Below are 24,131 nucleotides of genomic sequence, written 5' to 3' on the forward strand. Positions count from 1 at the left end.
CAGCCACCTGCTCCGTTGATGGCTCCTCCCCGATGCCTTCTCCTGTCTCTTCTGTGCCCAGGGCAAGGGAGGCAGTTGTATGTGTCCATGTGGCTGGCAGGGGGGCAGCTGGTAGAGCCCAGGGTGTGAAAACCTGGTGTGGAATCAGTCTTGGCTGCCACCCTCATGGAGTCGCTGGGACAAACTGTCTTTGCCTTCTGGCTGTTCACCTTTTCTTGGGGCGCAGTTTAGCCAGTGGCCCAGGGGGAGGTCCTGCCTTCATGCCTGCAGAACTGCTCCTTTTAGTCACAAAGTCTGGTCTGTGGGTCACCAGGTAGGGGCCATCTCGAAGAGAGAAATTGGGTCTTTTTTTTTACTGCTGTGCTTTTGGCTGTACAGCGTCTAGTCTTGGGGCTCTAGGAACATTTGTTGAACAAATGAATGTTAGACAATTATAGCATCCTGCAGACCAGAGAAAGGTGCTGAAGAGTCCCAGTTGAATGTTCTGTGTGTTTCATTTGGGAGAGTAGCTGGACTATGCTGCAGTACTAGTCAGACTCTGACATTGTGGTGGCTTGACACAAACTGTGTTTCATTTGCACTCATGGGAAGTCTGACGTCGGTTAGACAGTCCTCCCCTCATCTGGTAGTCACATCATCTGAAATATGGGACCATCACAGTTCCCCAGCCCGACTTTTAACTGCCTTACCAACAAAGGTCCGTCTAGTCAAGGCTATGGTTTTCCCAGTGGTCATGTATGGATGTGAGAGTTGAACTGTGAAGAAGGCTGAGCGCCAAAGAATGGATGCTTTTGAACTGTGGTGTTGGAGAAGACTCTTGAGAGTCCCCTGGACTGCAAGGAGATCCAACCAGTCCATCCTAAAGGAGATCAGTCTTGGGTGTTCATTGGAAGGACTGATGCTGAAGCTGAAACTCCAGTACTTTGGCCACTTCATGCAAAGAGCTGACTCATTGGAAAAGACCCTGATGCTGGGAGTGATTGGGGGCAGAAGGGGATGACAGAGGATGAGATGGCAGGATGGCATCACTGACTCGATGGACATGAGTTTGAGTAAACTCTGGGAGTTGGTGATGGACAGGGAGGCCTGGTGAGCTGCGATTCATGGGGTCACAAAGAGTCGGACACGACTGAGCGGCTGAACTGACTCACTGACCAAGGAACTGACACCTATTACTTCTATGCACATTTAATTGGTCAGAACTTCTCACATGGCTCCAACCTAACTGTAAAGGAGGGTGGGAAGTGTAGAGGGGTAAAGGGTTGTCTTCATGGTTTCAAAGGAGAGGATTTTGTTTTTGATTTTTGTTTTGATAGGTAAGAAGGGAATTTGGAGAAGGCAATGGCATCCCACTCCAGTACTCTTGCCTGGAAAATCCCATGGACGGAGGAGCCTGGTGGGCTGCAGTCCATGGGGTCACTAAGAGTCGGACAGGACTGAGCGACTTCACTTTCACTTTTCACTTTCACTCATTGGAGAAGGAAATGGCAACCCACTCCAGTGGTCTTGCCTGGAGAATCCCAGGGACGGGGGAGCCTGGTGGGCTGACGTCTATGGGGTCACACAGAATCGGACACGATTGAAGTGACGCAGCAGCGGCAGCAGCAGCAAGAAGGGAATTTGTTCAGAGAGACGAGCACTCCACAGACAGAGTGTGGGCCATCACAGAGAGCGAGTGCTGCCTGTATTTCTTATCTCTGGTTTTAATCCATTAGAGTGCCTACAGCCTCATCACTTATCATCAGTTGTCATATTTTTTAAAAAACACTAACAAGAAGGGAACACCTGCCACTTTCTTTAATCCAGGGAAGGAGGCAAGAGATGGCCGAAGGGAGTCACATGGCAGGAATTTTAACCTCTCCTTTATTACATTTAATCTTGTGATAATCATTTAGTCACTCCACCTTTGTGAGCCTCTTTCCTCATCTGCAAAAGGAGGATAATTATCCAACCCATCTGTTAGTTCAGACTCTACTGATTCCAAGTAACAGAAACCAACTTGAGCTATTTGAAGCCAAGGAGAATGTAAGAATCAAGGGCAGGAAATACTGCTGGCCTCCGAAGTGCCTGGAACTGCAGGATGCCGCTGCTTCTGTGGATGTATGCTAGATATCACGGGTTCTCAGCCCCCTGATATATCCATTTTCCTTCTAGAAACATCAGACTGGATTGTATTTTAGACCTTTGATTCAGATTCCTGAGAGAAGAATCTGATTGGTCCCTTACTGTCAGTTGTCTCCTGCTGGTCCAATCAGTGATGGCCAGGAGCACATGGTCATATAGTACCACCTGGCTTGGGCCCTTTCCCCTGTGAATGTGGGTGGAGGCAGTCCTCAAAAAAGGTGCTGATGCTTACCTGGTTCAAGGGTTGTTGAGCTGACTGGATGTCTGTAAGAGAGCTTTGAGAACTATTAATATAAAGTGCTGCATAAATATGAGCTGGCAGGGTGATGGGTTAGAAATCTTGGAGATTGCACTGCCCTGAAGAGGGGTGGGAGAGATTATATTGCTGTGAGAGAGAATTTAAGTTTTGTTGGAGGCAGGGGAGCTGTTTGTTGGAAAGTCATGGAGCAGAGACTGAAGGAAATGGACAGGACTAGCATGGTACATTGCCTGGGTCAAGCTACATTTATAGGCCATTAGACCATAACATTGTAAAAGAAGGAGTACTTTGAGTGTGTTTTCACCTCTGTAGTTGAAACTGCGATTGTGGAAATGATGTTAGTCCAGATTATGGCTTAGTCCTTGTCTGACACGATCCCAGTGGGCTGACTGTGAGCAAGTCATGTCACCTTCCCTGGGCTGAGTTAGTTCTGCTCTTTGAAGATGCTGTATCCATGAAACATGGGGATTAAGGCACGAAGTTTGGAATGAGACGGTTGGGTCTGGATCCTCACCATTCACTTGCTAGCTGTATGAGCCGGGGACATTTCCTAACCTCCTCCAGTCTGTGTCCTTACTTGTGACAGGTACCTACCTCATAGTACCTACCTCATAAGGTTATTGTGCCAGTTATATGAAATGAAAGCTCGGTAAAATATCAGCTAGTATGGTTAAGGGAAGTCAAAGCTGCCGGATGCCAGGGACCCGTGGCCAGTGTGGTAACACTGTGTGCTCAATACTCTTAGAGTGAGCACGAGGCTTTCAGGGGGTGGGTGGGGCGCGGGGAGGGAGGGTGGCACGCTGGAGGGGCCTGGGGACCCACCACTAGAGGCAGTCTACGGGGCTGGCGCTCGGGGCTTTCGGATAATCCAGTTCCTCCCTGGAGACCTGTGCCGGCTCCCGCCCCTCGGAGCCGCTTCTGGACAGGCGGTCGGCTGGGTTCCGAAAGTTCAGCGGCCTCTTCCCTGCAGTCTTGGGAGGTCTTGGGTCTCAAACCAGAGCCAGGTTGAGGATTAAACTGCTTCCCGTGGTGAAACGGCAGTTTCACCTCTTAAAAAAATTTTGAAGGTCTCTTCAAAAAAATAAATGAAGAAACCCCCCCAGACCACAGGACAGTTTGAGGGCTGAATTATTCAGACGCCCGGCTGGCTCCTCGGGACGCGGGGGCCGGGAAACGAGGGCCCAGCCTGCGCCCTCAGGCTGCGTCCCTACGCCGCCCGGCCGCGGCCGCGGGTCCCGGCGCGGCGACTGTGAGGGGCACGCAGCGCGGCCCGCGGCCCGAGAGCGCACGGCTGAGCGAGGAGGCAGGGCCGCAGGGAGGCAGGGGAGGTGTCGCCGCTTTCGCCCCCTCAGGACCGCGTCTTCTGACTGGAGGAGCGTCGCGCTTCCGGCGGCTGAGGGGCGCAGGAGACGGGCGGGGCCGCGGGGAGGGTCGGGGCGGGTGTCCGGGCGCCGTGCCGCCTCCGCCGCCGGGAGGGCCGTGGCCATGGCAACCCGGCAGGCCGCGGCAGCGCGGGCTTTCAAAGGCCGCCTTGTTCTCGGTGGGGGCCCTTCAGCGCCCGCGGCGGGCTCTCCAGGCCCGGGCAGGGAGGGGCCGCGCGGAGGGGCGGCCTGCGGCGGAGGAAGTGCCGTTCTGCGGCCCCCTCCCTCCCCCGCTGGTTTCCTGGAGGCCCCGGTTTCCACAGCTCCTTCTGGAGAATGAAGAGAAACCTCAGCAGGAGGATGTGTTCGGTCTCCAGGCGACAGTGTGTGTGTCTGTGTGTTTGTGTCTGTGTTTCTGTGTGTAACTGAGAGGAGGTAAGGAAGCTTGGCGGGGGGATGGGAATCACTATCTTGCTGGCCTCCTACAATGGAAGAGTCTGGTGCCCTAGACAGATTTTAGCAAGCTAGCCAGTGCCACCTGAAGCAGCTCTTTAAGACTCTCTCATCCTTTTGGCAGTGAATATCAAAGGAGAAAATATCAGAGAAAATACTAAGTCACTCATTAGATGTAACCTAACCACATGGCAATTTACATGCTTATGTATTAGCTAGTGAATTTTAGTGACAAATCTGATCTTGAGAGCTTGAATAGCCTTTGCTGTTTTGGGGGGAAGCTTGGCCCCTGGGATTTCCCACCCTTTGTTTAGTCTTTAGTGTTGAAAGTGAAAGTGTTAGTCCCTTAGCTGTATAGGACTCTTTGTGACCCCCTGGACTGTAGCCCGAAAGGCTCCTCTGTCCATGGAATTCCGCAGGCAAGAATACTGGATGGCTTGCTATTCCCTTCTCCAGGGGATCTTCCCCACCCAGGGATCTAATCCCAGTTGCCTGCATTGCCGGCAGATTCTTTACCAACTGAGCTACCAGGGAAACCCAAGTATAAAAATTGGGAAGGATGGCATGTCTGCTCTCTAAGCACCTTGTGAGTGACGAATGCATTTCCACTTCGGGCTGCTAGGGGTTAAGAACCAGATCTTCCTTGACACCTTATCCCTCTTCGGCTTTCTCTGAAGAGGTGGCCTGCAGGGGTAGCCTCGGGTGTGGGGAGTTTGGGAGGCAGGACATGAACTTGACTGCATCCCGTCAACACTGGTCAGGCCACTGTCAATCAGTTCTCCAGATCCTCCTGGGAAACCCTTGAAGCAAGGTGTGGGGAAAGATTCTTGCCTTTGGGTCTCAGAAAAAAGCTAATTCTGGGCCTGAGTTTAATTCCAAGTCATGATCAGCCCGAGGGAAACAGCGTTGTCAGGTAGACTGGATCTTCTACTGTTGCGGCTGTGCCTTGGCCTCATGCCTTCCATTCTGGCCAAGAAAGGTGGAGAGGGGCCAATAAACTTGAGTACACATAGGCGGGCATCCTGGCTGTTTAGCAAAGGGTCCTCATACCCGAGCGACAGCATGCAGGGGGGCTCCTTCAGAGGTTGGGCACCGAGACCAAAGTCAGGTGGCTGGACTCTCATGGGCCCCTGCCTCCGTCCCCTTCTCCTTGTGAAACCTGGAAGATTGTGTTAATAGATTATTCTTGTCATATACAATTGAATCTGGGGGAGATGGTGTTACCTGCAGTGGCTTCTTCATCTAGTGGGGGTGGAGAGGGCTCAAGAACTTTCCAAACTCTTCTGATTAGCATGAAATAGGTGCTGCACGGAGCATTGTCTGAAGCTTGGTGGAGAGAGGGAAAAAAAAATGTAGTTCATGTTTCTGGAGAAATTCAAGTCTATGGATGAACCAACCAGCACATTAAAGGAGGGCCTGTAAAGTGACAGACATTCTTGTTTACTTGTAGAATCTTAGACCAGAATTAGAATGTGTGTGAGGTGGGCCCAGGCACTGGTGAGTCAGAAGCTCCCTAGGTGTTATGCACAGCCAGGGTTTCAGGCCATTCCCCCAGTGCAGTGTTCACAATCGGGGATGGTTTTGTCCCCCTGGGAGACATTGGCAGTGTCTAGAGATGTTTTTGGCTGTCCCAAGTACTGACAGGAGTGAGAGCACCTTGTAGGGAAGTAGCACACAGCAGGGTTTGGAGGTAGGAGAGTGTGGTTTGGGTTTGCAAAGAAGAAAGCGGTTCGTGGTTTCAGAGAGTCAGCTGAGATCCGGAGTTGGTTTTTCAGCCTGATTCTCCCCAGTGTGGGTTGTGTCTTGTCCAGACACTTTTGGTTCAGACATCGAGCCCCTCTAGCTGTGTTTACTGTGTGTGTCAGTAACCCTCAGGCCCTGTTGTGAGGGAGGTGAAGGAGCTGTTGTCAGGTACATTCAGCCTCAAGGACCCAGCCCCACCCTGGGACTGCATGAGGGAAAGCTACTGCGCAGGAGCTCACCTTCCTTCTGGCTCCAGGAACAGGCAGTGCCCTTTGCCTGAGTTAATGGCTTCGTGGCCTCGTTGGTCATTTATTCCATACCTCTTAGAAAAGGGTGAGGAAGTGGCCCTTGTCGGTCGAGCCCATCATGGGACAAGGCTCGTGGCAGTTGGTCCAAATGTATTTTTGAATGAAAGAGTGAATCCCTAAAGAGTGGGAGCTCTGAACCTTTTATTGTGAATTGCCTCCTTAATAAGTACGCCTTGGGCCATAGTTGAATTAGGAGAGACAGAGTGGTAATAAGGAGGACAGTCTCTACAGTCAGGAATTTCCAGGGAATAGGACAGGTAACCTGAAGCAAGTGGGAACCATTTCCCTTTGGAGTGGCCACTAAAGCATTTCTGCCCTCTGAGGGTGACCCAAAAGTGCATGTGTGGTGATCCTCCCAGGGCCTCACTGTCTGAGATCCAGCCACAGGGTGGAACGAGCAGAGCCAAAGCAGGAAGCACAGTTGTCTCTGTCTCTGTGTGTGTGTGTGAGCTTCTTTTGCTTAACGTGATATCCTTGAAATTCACCCACATTGCTATATGTATAAAGTGTGTGTGTGTTCTCTTGTATTGCTGACCTGTTGTCTTTCATTGAATTGATAATCCACAATTTCTTTTTTTTTTAAAGACAGGAAGAGCACCTCAAAGAGAGATAGACTTCTCTGAAAAAGCCTGAAATGTTCTTTTCCAGAATCTGTGAATTTGTGTGTTTATTTCCGGGCTGTGCTAGGTCTCAGTTGCTGTGTGGGCTCTGCTCTGGTTGCCATACATTGCTGTTCCCGTACATTCCTGTACAGGGAAGCTTCTCACTGTGGTGGCTCCACTTGCTGTGGAGCACCAGCCCTGGCAGAATACAGACTTCAGTACTTGCACGCAGGCTCAGTAGTTGCCGTCTCCAGGCCCTAGAGCACAGGCTCAGTAGGTGTGGCCTTCGTTGCTCCTTGGAATGTGGGATCATCCTGGTCTAGGGATCTAATGCATGCCTCCTACGTCGGCATGAGGATTCTTTACCACTGAGTCACCAGGGAAGCCCCAGGAAGCACAGTTTAATCAGAATACCTCCTCTTCTCTGCTCTGGTTATAGGTAGCAAATGCTTCAGAGCTGCTTTTCTCTGCCTTTGAGGCCTTGTTTCTGCAACTCAGGAGAAAAGGGTCCCTGGTGTCCAGGCTCAGGCTAGGGTGGGGAAAGTGTTGCCTGTGATAGAAGCCCAGTCCCATGCAGGGTGTCCTGCCCTCTCACAGCCAGCCCCAGGAAGTGGGCCTGTTCTTGGGCCCGTTGCTGGGTTCCGGCTGGCTTTGTCCAGCGGAGCTCCCAGTACCGTCTTATCTGCTCCTGAGTGATGTGCGGTTAGAATCTTGTTCCTTGATGTCAGGTCCCCAGACCAGCAGTACCCATGCTGCCTGGTTAGAAATGGAGAGTCTTGGGCCCCACTTGAACTGCCCACGTCAGTCTGCATTTTAACAAGATGCCCGGGTGATTTGTGGGAATGTAAAAGCCTGAGGAGTGCCCTGCGAGAAGACTGTTCTGCTGAGGGGGCATCTGGGGAAGTGGCCTCTTTTGAGCAGCATAGGTGCTGTGTTTGCAGAGGGCTTTAGGACAGTGTTTCTCAAACTCTGAGGTGAAGGACCGGTGGTTTATTTTGTTCATCTGGGGACGGATATGTGGCCCAATGAGCACGGCCATCACAAGTCAGGGCTGGTCTGTATTCAGAGAGACAAGTCTGCCGTCACATGCTTGAGTGTGTAACAATATCAAATTGCTGGAACTTCTCTAAAGCCTTCTTTACTCTCCCTGTACTTACCTCCCCAAGGACCTACAACTAACAGTTTGGTCTGCAGATCTGCTTTCAGTGATCTTGGTCTAGGGTCCCATCTTCAGGGTCAGACAGACTTGAATCCTGGTTCTGTCACTTCCTCGCTGTGTGTTCTTGGGCAGCTGTTTAACCTCTCTGAGTCTTAATTTTGTCATCTGTAAGTGAGAGATAATAATGCCCGTGCCTCATAGGGTTGGAGTTAGGATTAAATAAGAAAGCGTGGGTGAAGCATGGAAGGCATACTTGATAATGTGCTGTGCTGTGCTTAGTCGCTCAGTCGTGTCTGACTCTTTGATCCCATGGACTGTAGCCCGCCAGGCTCCTCTGTTCATGGGGATTCTCCAGGCAAGAATACTGGAGTGGGTTGCCATGCCCTCCTCCAGGGAATCTTCTCAACCCAGGGATCAAACCCAGGTCTCCCGCCCTGCAGGTGGATTCTTTCCGTCTGAGCCACTAGGGAAGTAAAGAATACTGGAGTGGGTTGCCATCTCTTCCTCAAGGGAGTGTTCCCAAACCAGAGATTGAACCCAGGACTCCTGCATTGCAGGCAGATTCTTTACCGACTGAGCCACCAGGGAAGCCCGAGAATACTGGAGTGGGTAGCCTATCCTTTCTCCAGGGAATCTTTCCACCCAGGAATTGAACCGGGGTCTCCTGCATTGCAGGTGGTTTCTTTACCAGCTGAGCTATCAGGGGAGCTTATGCTTGATAATATTGGCTATCAAATGTGGGCAACAGCACCATTGTTAGTGATTGCTGTCTTGGAGCATCTGAAAATGAAGACAGTGGCCCCAGTTAAGGGGTAACATTGGTTTTTAAAATATTTATTTTATTTGGCTGTGCTGGGCCATTAGTTGTGGTATGCAGAATCTTTTTTAGTTGTGGCATGTGGGATCTAGTTCCCAGACCAAGAATGGAACCTGGGGCCTCTGCATTGGGAGTGTGGAGTCTTAGCCACAGGACCACCAGGAAAGCCCTTGGGTACCATTGTTTTTATGACTAGACAGACAATGGTCTTTACATGTGTAGCAAGTTCGTTTGGAACAGAAACTTTCTTCCCCCTGTGAATTTCTGATAGTCTGGGACTGCTGGTAATGTATTTTCTGCTATGTGAATTCAAGCAAGAATTGGGACAATGCTGAAACTTGTTTTTCAGTGACTGAAAGAAGTAAAAAAAATGCTAGGTAGGAAATCCCTTTCATCCGCAGGGCCATCTGCTCACCTTTCCCTCTCCTCCCCACAGTGTGTCTCTTGGATACTGTCTCCCAAGCAGGCCAAGGGGATTTTCAGTGCTAAGTTGCCTAATTCTAAACTGCCAGTGCATCCTCTGTTTCTGGAGAAATGCAGCTTCCCTCTTGGCTGTTTCATTAGCATGTAAGGAAGTGAAGTGAAAAAGCAGAGGACTCACCTTAAAAGATCTGTGTCTTGGAGTCAACTTAGCAAATCATTGATTGGGGTATCACCTCATTGGCCCACATTTGTTAGCCTCTTTTTGGGTTCCAGACCCCTTTTATAATCTAAAGAGAAGTTTGACACCCACCTTTACCCTGAAAAGTGCACTCACACCCAAACACATTTAATTGTGCATTTGATGTCCTTGGAGGGAGGTTCATGGACCTCGTGGAAACCTCAAGGACCCTTGGCTAAGAAGCCCCACAAGGCTCGTTTCTCATGTACTAGAATATTCAAGAGGCAGGTTTTGGAGTCAGAGTGCCGGAGTCTGAAACATGCCTCTGCTGCTTGCTGCCTTGCTGAGCTTGGGTAAGTTCATTATCTCCTCTAAGCCTCAGTTTCCCCATCTGTGAAGTCAGGACAAGAATAGCACTTACCTCACTGGGTAGTTGTGAAACTAGATGAGGGAGTGTTTGGCAGATGTCTCTGTTGTGTAATTAGTGTTTGGCCTACAGAGTGGCCCACTGCTCCCTGGAGGAATCCCCCCTTGGTGGCAAGAACTTGTGCCATCCTTGTTTGAGAGCAAACAGTATTTGGACTGAGACCATGAGGTTTTCCTTGGGATGGGTGGGGAGTGGCTCCTCAACACACCTCTGGGAAATTTGGAGAGCTGGACAGCTTTGGAGTGAGGCTCCTAGAAGCCCTGTTGGCCCAGCTGCTCCCATTCAATAATTTCCATGTGCCGTTGTTGGTTTTGGCTCCGGGCTCAAGGGCCCTGCCTCACGAGCTTCCTTGAAACTAGATGCCAGACCCAGAGGAGCAGGGAGGAGGGAAGGGAGAATGAAGACGCAGACTTTTTCTCCTTCCTTAATTAACTCTGACTCTCTTGCTCCCTGGGCTTTCAGGCTGTCTGCAGCCCCAGCAATTATTGGGAGTGTTAACTGGGGTCAGGGCTGCGGCTGGGCTTCAGGGAACTCCCGGGACAGTGCTGAGGGAGGAGGGACGTGCCCGTCTCCTGGAAGGAGGGCTTCACTCCTGGCTGCCCGGGCCGCTGCCCCCTTTGAGCCGAGCCGCCTCTAGCTCCAGCCCCACACTCAGGCTGCCCCCGAGATCGAGATCGGCTGGAGCTAAGGGATTCCAAACCACGGGCCCCCGCCCACTGGGCCTTAATTGCATTAACGCACAAAGCAGGGATGGCTGCCCTGCCTGTCCCCCGAGAACAATCGCGTCCTGTTCTCATGGCCTGTTTTTCCCCAGCTGCTCCTCCCTTTCATCTCGGCCTCTTTCCCAGGGACGCGGGGCTCATTCCCAGGAGACCGGCATGTGCTTTCTAACCTTCTTCCTTCTTCCCTGGTCTCACTGGTTTTGTGTATCCCTCTCTCTCCCCTCTGGTTCAGAAGCCCCATCCTATGTTCCTATCCAGTCCTGATTTTAGACTGTGTGGGTGAAGGGTTTGAAAAAAAAAAGATTAATCTGTCTGTTTTTGCTTCTCATTTGCTTGTTGTCATGAGAGGGGAGCAAAATGCCCCCACTTTATTGATTTATTTTTTATAATATTTGTTTGTTTAGCTATGCTGGGTCTTAGTTGCAACACACGAGATCCTGTAGTTGTGGTGTATGGGATGCAGTTCCCTGACCAGGGGTTGAATTCGTGCCCCCTGCATTGGGAGCACAGAGTCTTAGCCACTGGACCACCAGGGAAGTCCCCATAATGCCCCCACTTTATTGATTTATTTTTTATAATATTTTATTTATTTATTTATTTAGCTATGCTGGGTCTTAGTTGCAACACACGAGATCCTGTAGTTGTGGTGTATGGGATCCAGTTCCCTGACCAGGGGTTGAATTCGTGCCCCCTGCGTTGGGAGCACATAGTCTGAGCCCCTGGACCACCAGGGAAGTCTCCATAATGTCCCCACTTTATAATGATGCTCCACTAGTCATAAGATACCTTCCGTTGGTTTAGAATATGATAGTTTTAGGAATATCATCACAGAAACGTTTTTCATGAATCAACACACATGTTGATGCAGCAGCAAGGCTGGGTACCGCTTACACCTAATTTAGGGGAAGGAAGGGGCTTGTTACCAGCCCGACAGCTAGGAAGTCACAGAACAGGGACAAAACCCTGGTCTGACACTCAGGCCCTTCCTACCTCCTTGGCTTCCTGAGGGTGGGCCTTTCTCACTCCAGCCCAGGGTCTCCAGTCTCAAATGCCGGCAGCAGAGGACATCCAGGGGGCCCCGTCAGTGATGGTGAACTTGAGCTCCATGCCATGAGCTGTGAGTAAGGGGCCCCAGAGAAGCAGCATTTCTGATCTCTCCTCTTCCTCTGTCTCCTCCTCAGCTTCAAGGGACAAGGACGTCACTTTTCTCCTATTTCACTGTCGCAATTATTCCAGGTGCTTAATTCTTTAAACTCTCCAGAGAAGGCGCTTCCCTAGTCCTGTCCCCTTTCTGGTGTCTCCCAGTCCTGGCCCCCAGCACAAGCACCCGACCCTGTGACCCTGGAGACTTCTCGGTCAGCAGGACCTGTGTGGGCTGCTTTCTCGACCCGGGCCTCCCTGCCCAGCTGGTGACCGGCCTGCAGCCCCAGCCTCAGGCCGGGCCTGGAGCCTGGGCAGCTGGGTGACCGCCTGGCCCCCTGGGGAGGAACCTTGCTCGCAGAGCCCAGCCTGCTGCAGGCGGCGCAGCCCCTGTAATTAGTGTTGTTTTGACGACAGCTGGTGCCTTCCTTCGCTTTAAACCCCTTTCCTCCTTCACATTTTCGCAGGGCTCAAGGACCTGCTGTTCTGCCTCCCGCCAGCCTTCCCAGGAGGCTTCTGAGCCTCATGGTAAAGCTCGTCCCTCTTACACACTTAGGCTGACGGGCTTTGTGGCACAGTCAGGAATCCTCATCTGCCAGCAGTCTCCAAGGGACCCTGGAGGCCTCGGTGGCAACCGTCTTCTGCCCCCTCGCCTGGGGCAGGGCACCTGCCTGGATGGTTTCAGTAGGCATCTTTCACCAGAATCCTTTAGAGCACTTTGAGGGCGAATGGGCTTTTTGTTACATTCTCTGGCTTTCCTGATGGCTCAGATGGTAAAGAATCTGCCCGCAATGCAGGAGACCCAGGTTCAGTCCCTGTCTGGGGAAGATCCCCTGGAGAAGGAAATGGCAACCCACTCCAGTATTCTTGCCTGGAGAATCCCATGGACAGAGGAGCCTGGTGGGCTGCTGTCTATGGGGTCATGAGCAGTCGGGCACGACTGAGTGACTAACACACACATATACACACTGGAGAATTAAGCGCCCTGGGAAGGGTGCCCCACTGGCCTGGGGGCCACACATGAGCACCGATGCCCCGGGGCCTCGGGCTGCAGCCACACCCGTGCTGTCTCATTGCTGTGGGCTGCTCACCTGGGGCTGTGCCATCCCAGAACGGCTTCATCCTGACCCCTCAGACACACGGACTTCAGTCAGAATCTGCTCCTCTCATAAATCAACTGTGCTTCAACTTAAAAAAAAAAAGTGTTCTGCTTACCCCTGTGTAGTTTGTATTCTCATTCAAAAATAAAAGGGGGGGGGATGCTTAATTTCCAACAGAGATCGTTCTGATAATTTAAATATTGCCACCAATTTGGGCTTCCCAGTGGCGCCAGTGGCAGAGAACGTGCCTGCCAATGCAGGAGACATAAGAGATGCATGTTCAATCCCTGGGTGGGGAAGAGGAGGTCATGGCAACCTACTCCAGTATTTTTGCCTAGAGAATCCCCATGGACAGAGGAGCCTGGCGGGCGACAGCCCATTGGGTCACAAAGAGTCAGCCACGACTGAAGCGACTTGGCATGCACACACCGATAACATTTGATTATATTTCCCTCTGCTCTTTTTTTTTTTTAAACATGTATGGCTTCTTGAAATTAATTGTAATCTTACTGATTACATACTTGAAAAGCTTTGTATGTAGCTTTTTCATGTGATACTGTAGAATGAGCATTTTTAATGACATGGTGTGGTTTTAAATTATTTTCAGTGACTATACCGTTGCTTCCTTGTGTATTCCCTATTGTTGACCACCCCGACTCCTAGCTCCTCTTGAAGCCTCAGAACTTTGTGGAGCATGACGATCAGGAGCCATTGTTGGGGTTGTATGGGCGTAACATTAATCCAGAGTTGCCAGGGTGCTGGCGGGAGGGGCCTGGGGCCCCGTGGGATGGAGGCTCCCAGCATGGCCCCTTTAGCCCGCGGTGCCAGAGCCCTTGAAATGGGGCACTCGTTCGAACAGGCTGTGTCTGTCTCAGGAACCTTCTGTGGTTTATGCAGAGGTGAGGCTGGGGTACAGGTTCAGGCTGGCTCTCAAGGCCCATCAGTTGAGTTTCATTTCCAGCCTTGGGCCTGGCGTGGTGGCCCAGGAGCTAGGAGCAGGCAGCTGGGGCCCAGCTCAGGCTCCTTCCTTGAGCCGTTGGCTTTTTGGACACTTGCTCTGTGCCGTAGCCAGGGCCTTCTGAAGGTCTGTGCTCACCCTGGTGTCATCAGGTGCTGTGCACCCTGCCCCGGAGGGCCTGGAGACTGCAGGGGCCCAGTCTTAGCCACCTGAACGTCGGACAGTCACCAGCCTTTTCTCCCAGTATCTCTTAACTAGACTTCTGATGAGGATAATGACGAATAATAATTATAATGCTAATAAACATCAGCCTTTCAGTTCTGTTGATTTATACCCTTTCCCCTTTCTTGTGAAGAGGTTAAGTTGAGGCATCAAGAGATTTAAGAGTTTTGAGCTTGGCTTCCAGTCCTGGCTCTGGCCTCTGTAAGTTCCATTGTCACGTATCCACTGAGCCTCAGTTTCCTCATCTGTACAATGACAGCAGTGATGCCTGACTTGCCAAGTTGATGGGAGGATCAAATTGGAGTATTTCTGTAAAATTCTCTGGCATGTAGTTGGCGACTAGTCAGTGTCATTTTGACGATGTTGTTCAGGGTCACAAACTATGCCAACCTCAAAGCCAGAGGGACTTGTCTGCCCAGTCCCTACCCTGTTCATGTTTCCCTGGAGTCCCTTCAACTGTGCACTTACCTCGCCAGCTCCAGGCAGGAAGCTTTCCTGTTTGGCTGATCAGAGGAGGCTGGCCCAGCAGAGCTGCGATTGTTTTCAGCTGCTTCTGGATGGGACGTCCTGCCAAGTCAGGCCCTGCTCTCCTTCACCCCACTAATCTGAGTGAAGGTAACTAGGACCCTTTCCTTTTGCTTTTCCCCTGGAACGGTGTTGAGAAGGCAACTCCAAGTGAATGCAGGGTGTGGTGTCACAATTGAGTGTCTTTGCGGCCACACTTGTCTGCAGGCTCTTGCTCGATCATCCCCCCTCCTTGCCCCACCTCCCACCGCCAAGAAAAACAACAGCATGAGGCCAAAGAGAGAGTCATCTGGGGACAGCCTCTGGTTCTGAGTCCTTGTGCCCCAGTCTGAGGCCATTTAGGTGGCTGTCTGCTTTCAGGAGGCCGTGAGCTCTAGCCTGGCTAGACAGAGCTTGCCTTTGAGACTTCCCGAGAAGAATCTTATCAACTTTCCAGCCATCTGCCCAAGACCTTGAGTTTTGAGCGCCATTCCTCCTGAGGCCATGACCCAGTAGCACCCGCATCACCAGGGGGGCTAGATGGGAATGCAGAATCTTCAGGCCTCAGACCAAACCTCTACTGAGTTGGAACTTGCATTTTAGCAAGATCCTTAGGAGATTCGTGTGCACGTTAAAGGTTGAGAAGCACAGGTGCATACTGGAATCACCTGGACATCTGTAAAAAAGGAACTGATTCCCTAGGTTCTAGTCCAGACCACTGAGTCAGAATCACTGAGGATAAGATCTAGGCATTGGCATTTTTAAAAAAGAAAAAAAACAGACAAACCTCAAAACTTCCTAGGTGATTCTGATATGCAGCTAGAGTGGAGAACTAATGTAGACAGAACCTTGTCTTTGGGATGGGTGGTTCTGAATGAGAGGATCATGACAGTAATACTAAGAGTTGCTATGTATTGAGCTCCTACTCCACATGAAAGGCTTTATTCTTATCTGGAATCTTCTTCCCAAACCTGAGGCTTTGAGAAAACTGAGGGTCAGAGAGGTAAAGTTAGGTGCCTTAGGTCATGTAAGTATTGTGGCTGGAACTGTCTGCCTGGAGGCTTCTTTTGCTGTGACTTCACGGTAACTGAAGCTCATAATGGTTTTGAAGGGCCTGGTTCTTGGAAAATCTGGCCGAGGATTCTTTTCTTTCTCAGTTTCAATGGGACCTTCAGACTGTGTGGTTTTAGGATTGTTCAGTTTGAGGAAAAGCACACCAGCTTTTAGTCTTCATATTTGTGAACCTCTTAGAGTGAGGGATTGGGGGTGAGGTCAGTGACAGACATGTTGCAAAGGAATGATGGGAAAATCTTAAGGAAAAGGACATATTGCCAAAGGTCATAGAGAACCTGACCCCCCTTATTTATTTTAAGCTAGCTGTGCGGGTCGGAGCAAGTCTCTTCATCCCTGTGGACCCAAACTCCACCCCTCCTCCCCCAGGGGGGACTCGCTGCTCTTTCCAGTTCTGCAAAGCTGAGTTCTAAGACAAAAGTGGGGAAACCAAGGCATCGACCAGAGAGAGCCAAACTCTGGGCTCTCGAGCGGCTGGGGGGCCTTGCTGGGGCCATGCTGGAAAGGCATGGATTGCCTGGCAGAGTGGAGCGTCCGTGACCCAGGAGGAACCCTGACACCGCCTCCCCAGTCCCGAGTCTGCAGAGAAACCTGGCGCGGAGCAGAGAGAATGAGAAACAGCCCTTTCTTTTTGTGTTTTGAACCTCATCCAAACCTAACTTTTAAGTTCGAATAAGGATTTGAAAATCAGCCTGGGGCTCCCATGGACTCTAAATCCAGGTTACTGTGTATGTCTTCCTTATAAAGTCATGGACTGTCTGTGTTTGGGGAATGGAATGAGTGAGGGGGACGGTTTCACTGCTTTCTTTCCTGGCTTTTCCTTTCAAGAAACACAGCACCCTGCCCTTCACATGGGCCTCTGGTGCATTTTGATGCATGATTGGTCCCTGCAGCCACTCTGTGAGCCTAGAAGGGTGTGAGCGGGACCCCCATTTATGCAGGGAAATCACGGGCCCAGAGATGCCAAGTGAGGCCCCTGAGGTTCTAAGGTAAATTCAGGGCACAGCCTGGCCTTGAATCCAGGTCTTTTGATTCCAAGTCTAGCACTCCTTTTCCTCCATCACACTTCCCTCGGGTCCCCCTTCCTGGCCTTCCAGAGGACCATCAGTTGCCTCCTGTAGACATAGCTCATGAAACACTATCAATTTCCAGTGATCTGGAGTGTGTTTTTTGTTATATTTCTTTATTTTTTTGGCTATGAGGCATGTGGGAGCCCAGCTCCCCAACCAGAGTTTGAACCTATTGGAAGGTGAAGGCTTAACCACTGGGCTGCCAGGGAAGTCCCCTGGAGGGTGTTTTAAAACATGCTTTTAAAAAAATTATGTAACCAATATACAACTCCATTCCTTTCATTAAAAATTTCAAATAATTCAAATGGTCCCGCTTTGACCACCTCTTCTCCCCATCTCACACCACTTCTCAGAGGTAACTGCTGATGATACTTTGATATGAGTCCTCCTAACCCTTTTTAAAACATGCATTTTGCATATGTTCAGTCCAGTTCAGTCACTCAGTTGTGTCCGACTCTTTGTGACCCCATGGACTGCAGCATGCCGGGCCTCCCTGTCTATCACCAAGTCCTGGAGCTTGCTTAAATTCATGTCTGTTGAGTCGGTGATGCCATCCAACCATCTCATCCTCTGTTGTCTCCTTCTCCTCCTGCCTTCAATCTTTCCCAGCATCAGTGTCTTTTCCAGTGAGTCAGCCCTTCGCATCAGGTGGCCACAGTATTGGAGTTTCAGCTTCAGCATCAGTCCTTCCAATGAATATTCAGGACTGATTTCCTTTAGGATGGACTGGTTGGATCTCCTTGCTGTCCAAGTGACTCTCAAGAGTCTTCTTCAACACCACAGTTCAAAAGCATCAATTCTTTGGCATGTGATACTGATGGATTATTGTAATCCCTAACTATCTTGCCGGCTTTAATTGCCAGCTGTGTGTGTGTGCATGTGGAGAAAGCAAATATTCTAACATTACCTTCAGCAAGATAAAACCAGGATGTAAATCAGCTGGGCTGGTGGTTTAGAGCAGTGTGTCTCTAGCTTGGATGTGCATGGGGTAGGAATCATGCATAGATTTTGCTAGAACGCAGATTCTGATTTAGTAGGTTGTGGAGTAGGGGCTGGGATCCTGCGTTTCTCGGAAGGTCTCGGTTGGTGCAGACACTGCCAGTTGGAGACCACCCTTTGAGAACGGTGAGTTTACAGCACATGCTGTAGAATTGAACAGACCCACTGATCCTTGTGGGCTTCCCTGGTAGCTCAGATGATCGAGTCTGCCTGCAGTGCAGGAGATTCAGGTTTGATCTCTGGGTTGGGAATATCCCCTGGAGAAGGGAGTGTGTACCCACTCCAATATTGCCTAAAGAATTCTCTGGACAGACAAGCCTGGCAGGCTATAGTCTATGGAGTCGCAAAGGGTCAGACACAACTGAGTGACTAACACTTTCGCTTCTTCTTTCACTATCGTTGGACCTTAAGGGCTTTCCTGGTGGTTCAGGGGTAAAGAATCCACTTGCAATGCAGGAGTCACAGGAGAGAGACGTGGCAACCCCCTGCAGTATTCTTGCCTTAAGAATCCAATGGACAGAGGAGCCTGGCAGGCTACAGTCCACAGGTTCACAAGGAGTCAGACACAACTGAAGCGACTGAGCATGCACACACATTGGACCCTAAATGGTAGCTGAGCTTGGCAAGTATGTAAGCTTTCTGTGCTTGTAAACGGGGGGGATGAGAAGGACGCTCTACCCATAAGACTGGTATGAAAACGAAATGAACCAGGACCTGTGAAACACCTAGTCCAGTGCCTGGCACACAGTGAATGCTCAGTAAATATCAGTTATTAGTATCATCTGGAGACAAAGACCCTAAAATTGTCCAAGCCAAACAGAGAACACTTGCTGGTTGGCTACTATTTAGGGCTATTTGTGTAGTGCATGTCTGGTTATTCATTTAATATTATCATTATCACCATATCAGGATTTTTAATATGTCTCTTATGGTATTATTCCCATGAGCTTATGGGTGACTTTATCTCAGGGAGTGTGTGTTAACTTAACCAGATCCACAGAGCTAAGAAGTAGCAGAAATAAACTTACACCCAGGTTTTAGGTCTAATGCTTGCCATGTCCCTTGCAGCTACCTTCTCTTGAGAATCTATTACACTCATGGCCCAGTGGGTGGTGTGGAAGTTATAGCCTCTGAGTATGGCTCCAGGGAAGGAAAGACACAGGCTTAAAACTGTTTTTGCTCTCACAGCTGTCAAAAAAATAAAAACAAAAAAACTCTATCCCCTTGTGTGTGTGTGTTCAGTAGCTCAGTCGTGTCCGACTCTTTGTGACTCCATGGGCTGTAGCCCGCCACGCCCCTCTGCCCTTGGAATTTTCCAGGTAGGAGTCCTGGAGTGGGTTGCCATTTCCTACTTTAGGGGATCTTCCAGACCCAGGGATTGAACCCGAGTCTCTTACGTTTCCTTCATTGGGAGGCGGATTCTTTTACCTCTGTACCCCCTGGGAAGCCCTGTACACTTAAAAATTCACATAAGCATTTTTTTCTCATAACTTTTTAAATAGAGTGTATTTCCAGGCTTATTGTATGTCATATTCTTCAAATATAAGTTCATGAAAGCCTAGAATGGCAAATTCAGTTCACAAGGTTGTAGAAAATGTCTGCTGTAGCTCTTAATTCGCAAGGCCAGATCTTGCTGTTAGACGATGTGCCAAATCGTGCTTTGTGTTAGAAAACGTCTGACTCCATTGTTTGATTCAAATAAATGTGTTAAGCAGGCATCCCTGTGTCGGCTTCCTTGCTTCCTAATTCTAATCCTGGAATAACCGGATGGGTAGGCATGGTAGAGTCGATCTTGGTAAGATAAGGCCAGCACCCTTCTCAGTGTCCATCCTCAGGAGACTCCTTCCAGGATTGCCGCATTCTTGAGTTGTCCCTTTGTTTGATGGCTCCTGTCAGGTCAAAGTGCCAGGGCAAAGCTGGCATGGCTGTGGGGATGGGCCTTTCTTTGGGGAAGTCTTGAGGAGGACCACCTCGAGAGAACTTGTGGGCTCAGATGGTTCCCAGCACATTGATACGGACAGACACCACGGGGACGTGGAGGTTCTGGAAATTGATTCCCTGAAGGCCTTACCACATCAGGAAGTTAAACTTCCCAGATGTACCTTGGTGGGCAGACCGTTGACCAGATGCCTCTCCTGGAGAGGCTGCCCTGGGTCGTGGCTCTGTGAACATTACATTGCTCACTTCAAAGCCTGTGGCTCTTTGGGAATCTTTGGTGGAGCGGGGACTGAGCCCGAACCTCCCAGGGTCTCCCTGGTGACAACCCTGGCCCTTGGCCCGTGTTTCTTCCCAGTTCCTTGCAGTTAGCTAGCGGGGGCACTGACGCTACAGTGATGAGTGGCAGAGAGGTACACTGAAGCCTGGTCCTGCTGAGTGATTTCATGGCCCCAGAGCAGTCCACATACCCCACCAGAAAAGCTGGCTGCCATCCCAGGGGAGCCATCACAAAGCAAACCAGCCTTGGGTGCGTCAGGAGAGCTGGTCCTCTGAGCTCGTCCCCTGCCTTAGGGCAACTCACTTGCCTTCTCGCCTCCTCGGCATCTTTGTCTGTGAGATGGGCTGATGCGGCAGGCATTTAGCCTTCAGAGACCTTGAAGATGGGCAGACCTCTGTTTAAATCTTGGCTTAGTCACTTACTAGCTGTGTGACCAAGTTACATACCTCTCTGTGCCTGTCTCCACATGGCTGAATGGGCAACGACAGTGTCTCTCTCGTGGGCTGGTTGAGGGGATACAGGAGACAATGGCTAGTGAGCACGCTCAGGAGATAGTCTTGCCGTGGTTACACTTGTTCCTCGGAGGAATTGAGCAAAAGACAGGGTGGCGTGAAGGCCTGGTTGAGACTCTCCGAGGGCAGGGCGCCCCTCCCTGGGATGGCACCACACGCACGGAGGTGCTTGGCAGGTGTCAGCCGATAAAGGGCAGAGCGGGCCCTGCCACCTGCTGAACTCCCTGCTGGCCTCCTGCCTTCTTGCTCCCCCAGGGGAAAAGGCCGCCCCAGATTGCTCCCCGCTTTCCCTGCAGCCTGAGGGCCCTGGCGTCCACCCTGTGGGCACCCGTTGGAAACCTTGCTGCCCGGCCGCCTCCGCTGGGCCCTCTCTGGGGGACGGGCCGCAGGCTCTCAAGCCTTCTGTTTGAAAGCTGCCCTGGTTGGATTTCCCTAGGGCCTCTCCCGGCAAATGTTTTAGAAGCAGAGTCGACTCCACCCCTCTGTGCCTTCCCCGCAGGAATTTTGTCATCTTGTCTAAACTGACTTTCAGCTGGAAGTTAGCCTCTCCTCCGCCCCAGAGGAGTAAATACTGAAACAAAGCAAAGCTCCTGGGCACCTTGGGATCTGGCCCTTTCAAGGAGTCTCTTTGTCAAGCAAAGAATCCTTTTGTAAAGTGAATAATGACTCACTTTGGACTTTGGTTGGGATTTTTTTTTTTGTTGAGGGTCTTTCTCAAGAGTGTGGGCCAGGCTAATTTGTAGGCTCGGGGGCGGGCGGGGTGGGGTGCTGCGCGTCCCTCGCAGCAGCTGAAAGGGCTCTGGGTTTGGCTGCTGATCTTCTGATTACCCTTCTTTCTTCCAGTGTCTTCCTGTCAGGGCTCTGGCCCACCGACATCGATCACGCGGGCGCGGAAGGTGGTGACGGTTTGTGTTTCTTGCTGTTTTGTTCCTTTGCTTCACTGATCGCGTCTCCATGGAAACAGGCACAGCCTTTGTGTTCCCCTTGCTTTGGGCAAATCGATGCCAACTGGGGATTTTTCTTTGCTCTCCACCTTCTTTGGGATCAAAGGGAAAGGTGGGGGCGAGGCAAGAGGACTTCCAGCAGCCTGGAGCTCCTGGAGTTGGGGCTCCTCCCCCAGGGACGATGGGGTCAGACCCCTACCTGGTCTGACCTGTGTGGTGGCGCCATGAGAGTCACGAGGTCCCGGGTGGAGCATGTGCGCTGTGGTTTATGGACACTCAGCACCCCCATCTCGGCTCCCCCCGACTCACAGAGATGGCTGCTGGCCACTGGGAACAGGAGGCTGGTGGGAGAGCCGCTCCTGCTGGCAGGAACTTGGGGTGAGGCCTTCAACCTTTCCAGGCCGTGGTTTCTCTCGAGAGGGTGGAGAGGTTTTGAGCCCCTTTGGTCCTGGGACCCCTTAAGGAAGCCCCACATCTGGGTAAACTGCAAAATCACTGTCATATGATTGTTCGATGGTGAATAGTAAATTCTGTGTTTGAGTCGAACCAGTAAGTTGTGTAGTTTGACATGAAACTTCAGAATCAGGAACCTCTCTCTAGACTAGACGGAACATCCTGTGTGTGATCCAGCACCCCCAGCCCCGCCCAGGGTGTCCTGCATTCCAGACTAATCATGACCTACCAGGGGAGACTTCTGTTCCAGGCCGAGGCAAAAGCGTTGGCCTGAGCAACCTGGGAACAAGAGATCAGCTCTGTGTCCTCGGAGACCTCCCAGTGGGCGTGCCCACACAGGATGGGGCTTCCTGAGCCGGTTGCCTACCACACTCCCATGGTCATCTCGGTCACTGCTGGCTTGATGAACTGTGTTATCCAGCAGGCGAAACAGGAGGCTTCTATCAATCAGTACCACGCTCACGCCAACTTTATACTCACTGACTAAAACTGCCAGCTCCACACTGCATTTCAGTATCAGAACTCTCTACCCAATCTGTTTGTTAAATTTGGCAAAGGGTTTTTTGAAAAAAATATTTATTTATTTGACTGTGCCGAGTCTTAGTTGTGGCATGTGGGGTCTAGTTCTCTGACCAGGGATCGAACCCTGGGCCCCCTGCATTGGGAGTTCGGAGTCTTAGCCACTGGGCCACCAGGGAAGTCCCACAAAGGATGAGTTTATTCTCAGATTTACGTTGTCCAAGAGCCTCCCTTGAGACTGGAGCTAGAGCCAAGTTGTCTGAGGAGACCTCCGAGTACGCCAGTGGCCTCGTGGTGACGGAGGCCAGCCGGTCCGGTCTCCTGCCGGCAGAAAGGCGCTTGCTGGAGCGAAGCACCATTCAGGGGCCTCTCCCAGGAAGTGGTCTTTCTAACCCCTCTTTACAGTCAAAAAAGTTTCTTCTGGAGTCTAAGTCCCATTTTATTTGTTCTGTCTTGAAGAAAGAGAACAAAGAGCAAGTATCCTTGCCGCTTTACCCAGAGACCCTTACGTTCCCACTCAGCCTCAGCCAAACACCCCCAATCTGGCAGGGTTACCGCCTCACTCACGTGCATTCCGGCAGAACAAGGGCCAGGTGTCCTGTTGGTAAGACAAGGAGACTAGCAGCCGCCTCACTGGGTGGGTGTGAAAATTAAATCCTGCGGGCACGCACCTCCGCAATGCCTGGCGAACGGTTTGTTTTCAGTCACTCTAGTTGATTCTAATACATTTTCTTTCCTGCCTACCTTTTTTTTTTTTTTTTTTGGCTGTGCCTGAAGCATGTGGGTGGATCTTAGTTTCTTGACCAGGGATTGAACCTGAGCCCCCGGCAGTTTCTCGACCAGGGATTGAACCTGAGCCCCCGGCAGTTGAAGCACAGAGTCCTAACTACTGGACCGCCAGGGAAGTCCGTTCCTGCCCACTTGGAAGCCACCCAGAGTTCTTGCTTTTCTCCACAGCTTCCCCTGAGTGAAGCCCCCTGGGCCGCTGAGCCATATTCTGGACTAGCCTGTCTCTGGGCCCAGAGGGGCCACGGGGGCAGGTACATAGAGGCCCTGGGTGGCACTGGCCTTGTTGCCGATACTAAACCTCCTAGAGTTCCCAGCTGGGACCGCTGACTCCCAGGCTCTCCCAGAGGCTGCACAAGGGTCCCTGGCACCTCACTGAGAGACCTTCAGCATAAACTGCCCCTGCTTCTGTGGACAGCAGCCTCGAACTGTGCTTTGTCCAAAGGGTGACGTGTGGGGTTGCTGTGAACCCCTACACCCAGGAGCAAGGACTGCAGAGGGAGCTCTTTTTCCCCCCAGATTTTACTCTGTCTTTGCTTTGAAGCATCGGTATCGTAGCAGAGGGTTGAGAGGAGGAGCCGTGCTGCCTGGGTTCTGACCCAACTCTGCCCCTGTGGACACCCCTTCCTCCTTGGGCCTTAGGTTTCTCTGTGGCACACAGGCAGTGCTTAAGAAAATATTTGCTCTAATTTCCCGAGCGTTTTGAAAAAATTTCCATTGTTTGACTTTAAATTTCCTCCCCTCCCTTTCTCCCGACCTGCATAAATATACAGGCAGACCTCAGAGATGTTGTAGGTTCACTTCCAGACCGCCATGGTAAAGCGAATATTGCGGCAAAGTGACTCACACGTGTTTTGGTTTCCCAGTACATATAAAAATTATGTTTACATTATACTGTGGTCTATTAAGTGCATGATAGCATTATGTCTTTAAAAAAAAAACAATGTACATGCCTTAATTAAAAAGTATTTTAGTGCAGAAAAAAATGCTGACCATCATCTGAGCATTCAGCCAGAGTAGTAACATCAAAGATCACTAATCACTGTCACGAACATAATAATA

General features: G+C 50.9%; 1 protein-coding gene across 3 annotated transcripts in view; it reads left to right on the plus strand.

The window, feature by feature from the left end:
- The window catches only part of CUEDC1 (CUE domain containing 1), an 83,661-nt gene that overhangs the window by 12,318 nt on the left and 47,212 nt on the right, over positions 1–24,131 (plus strand). Inside the window, exon 1 of one of the 3 annotated variants that reach the window (XM_043483317.1) lies at positions 21,212–21,272. The exons of the other annotated variants lie outside the window; for them this stretch is intronic. The gene's annotated coding sequence lies outside the window, so the exon portion shown is untranslated. Of the gene's footprint in view, positions 1–21,211; positions 21,273–24,131 lie in introns of those variants that run through there. 3 annotated transcript variants of the gene reach the window in all.

The sequence above is a fragment of the Cervus canadensis genome, chromosome 1, assembly GCF_019320065.1.
Source record: "Cervus canadensis isolate Bull #8, Minnesota chromosome 1, ASM1932006v1, whole genome shotgun sequence".
In the NCBI taxonomy this organism is placed as follows: Eukaryota; Metazoa; Chordata; class Mammalia; order Artiodactyla; family Cervidae; genus Cervus; species Cervus canadensis.